The sequence below is a fragment of the Sus scrofa genome, chromosome 13 (genome assembly GCF_054392235.1).
Source record: "Sus scrofa isolate SSC_HxYL_T2T_F1_AM1 chromosome 13, Sscrofa_HxYL_maternal_Yorkshire_Landrace_v2.0, whole genome shotgun sequence".
NCBI lineage: Eukaryota > Metazoa > Chordata > Mammalia > Artiodactyla > Suidae > Sus > Sus scrofa.
Genome location: NC_139395.1, coordinates 217,264,228 through 217,266,882, shown reverse-complemented (window position 1 = coordinate 217,266,882; position 2,655 = coordinate 217,264,228). Strand labels below are relative to the sequence as shown.

The 2,655-nt window shown below is 45.2% G+C and overlaps 1 long non-coding RNA gene across 1 annotated transcript; it reads left to right on the top strand.

Annotated features, from left to right (window-relative positions):
• Positions 1-209: 209 nt before the first annotated feature.
• Positions 210-2,312, top strand: LOC146397893 (uncharacterized). The gene is made up of 2 exons (XR_014825202.1): positions 210-580; positions 1,741-2,312. It is a non-coding gene; the product is annotated as an uncharacterized LOC146397893 (long non-coding RNA).
• The last annotated feature ends 343 nt before the right edge of the window (positions 2,313-2,655 follow it).

Genomic DNA, 2,655 nt, shown 5'->3' with positions numbered 1-2,655 from the left:
TCACGCCCCAAACAAGAAAGTTCAGCTCTTTCAAGATTTCCTCCACGCAAGAGTGGAGCCGGCGTGTGGAAGCAGCCAGCAGACCTGCTTTTGTTGGCTCTCTGGGGCGGCTGGTGTGGGTGGCCGGGGGGGGGTCTTGCTCTGTCTCTTTCCCCCCTTAAACGTGGGCTGTCTACACTGGTTCTAGGTGTGAGGGGAAATAGCACTTTCTGGAAAATGACTGCAACTCTTGGTGGAAGGAAGGAGCGGGAGGGAAGACGTTTTAAAAGTGTGTTTTCCTTAAGCCACCAGAATCACCCAGTTCCGCTCAGTCTATTTGTAGAAACCCCCCCCAAATCTACTTAGGCATTTATTTAACTCAGTGAGGACCTGGCAGCCCTGTTTGATTCGCGTTTCTGAGATAGAATGACTGGCCATTTGGCGAAACACTTCACCTTCCAGACTTTTGCCAAGACTTGTCCTAAGACCTCTGGGCTGCTCCCTGCACGGCTGTTCAATGTATTTATCACTAGAAAAGGAGGAAAACTGCTAAAAAGTAAAACCTGGGGAAAGAACAGTGCCTAGGGGAGCTGCGTGTAAGGTAAGTGCTTAGTTGTTCAATATTAGGAAGTTTCTTAATACTTAGTTTTCTCAAGATGATGGCATTTCAAAATGCATGATAGTGGTATCTCTTTTCTTTCGATTCCTAAGACAATTTTACATGGAGAGAATCTGTCACTGAAGGCTATTGTTGAGCATGATCTATTTGTTTAAACATTTATGAGAGAGGACAAAATATGGATTAACAGTTGCGTGTGTATGTGATTTTGAGGTTTCAAAAAAGGAACTTTAAGAATCGCTTGCGATTTTTTTTTTCAAAAGCCTTCCTTTAGGTAGAAAAAAAAAATTTAAGACATTTTCTGATAAGAAGAAAGAAACCTGCAGGTTGGAAGGAAGTGGGACAAAGTCAGTCTTTCATTTTGTCAGGTTGAACGCTGCCTGTGTTGTAAGTTTCCTAACCTGTGATTTAAAGAAACCATGAGGTCAAAGAAACATCTATGGAACACACGTTCCCATTTCCTTCAGGCGACTACAGGCGGAAGTGCAGAGAGCAGATGAACAACTAGCTGCCGGGGAACAACGTGGGCATTTCACCCAGAGTAGCATTTATTAGCTGCGAACCGTCTAGACGCCCGTGAAATTACACGCAGATTATAAAACGCATTATGCATGGATTGTGAAAGCGGTTTCTAGCGTTTCTAAAGTCAGAATTGTTTACATTCCTTGTACCTAGCATGGAAACCTTACAGCACTTTTTTAAATTTTTCACAAGGATAGGTAACAGATTTTAAAATATTCCGGTGAGGTTTCGCCTTACGCCAAGCTAAACCGAGTTCTCCTCTGACAAAGGAAAATAACTGCCGACGAATGACGCAAAAAACCTAGATAATCACTGAAAATCAATAAGCAACTGGCTCACACAGACACGAGGAGAAAAAAAACACTTGCAAAGAGAGCAGTTCCTCTCTCTCCATCTAGATCACTCACACCCACAACAAACAAGACAACATCTGGATGTTGTTTCACAAGCATGAATAAAGCTCTCTCTCTTTTTTTTTTTCCGCCCCATCATTAAGTAAAAACCCGTCTTCCACGGGCACACAGCCCTTGTAAATTCCCCCTGATAAGCCTGGACGTCTGTGCACGATTTAAGTCACTTTTAGGAGACTCACCATTCTTTCCTTACCTTTCGGAACCAAGGTTTTCAGAAATCTCTCCAGCGTGCAGCGTGCTCCCCTATTGACAGACGCCTGGACGGCTTACCTGCATGGGCCAGTGAAGGCAGACGCCTGGCTGGATGTGAAGCTCAGAGCAGGCGGGGAAACGAGCCGTCCACCAGGCTGTCTTCTTCTCCCAGAATGAAGGAAACGCTCTCGCGGCTCCCCGTCAGTCAAAAACAAGCTGGTACAAGTTTGGGTAGGATTTACCTGAAGGAACTGAAGACAGAAAGAAAGAGGTTGAGAGAGATTGGGCAGAGGGAGGGAGGGACAGAGAAGGAGGGAGGGAGGGAAGGAAGGAGAGAGAGAGAGAGAGAGAGAGAAAGAGAGAGAGGGATCTGAAAGGAGGCCATGATGTCAGCAGGGTGTAAGAGAGTCTACAGACCAGCAGAAGATTCTGGTGGACACCCCATCCTGCATGCTCCAAACACCTGTGTAAAAGAAAGCTAATGCCCTTTTAAAGAATGCCAGTTAATCTTTAAGAAACATTGGCCACTCTTATCAGAGCCTGTTGAAGGTCCCTTTGCGGAAATAAAGGATCAATAAATAACCAGATTATCTTTTCTAACAAGTTCTCCTTCTGCCCATTGCTCTCTCCTCTTCTTCCCTCTCCCCAGTCCCTCCTCCTGGGAGAATCTGAATGAATCCATACGGGTGACACATATACCATGTATATATACACGCAGTGCCCCCCCAGGGACCCTCTGTGTTTTTAACCCAGTGCCCCGTGCACACGGTTGTATTGATTTGTTTCTATAGCCTTTGTTTTCTCCGATCAAAAAATGTAAGGAAGGTGGGTAGATCAAATCTGATTCTTCCCCAGCATGGCAACTGAGATGGAGATTCTGTGTTGGAATTATCCCAGCGTTTGTTCCCTGAGTCTAGCACGTTTCTGAGA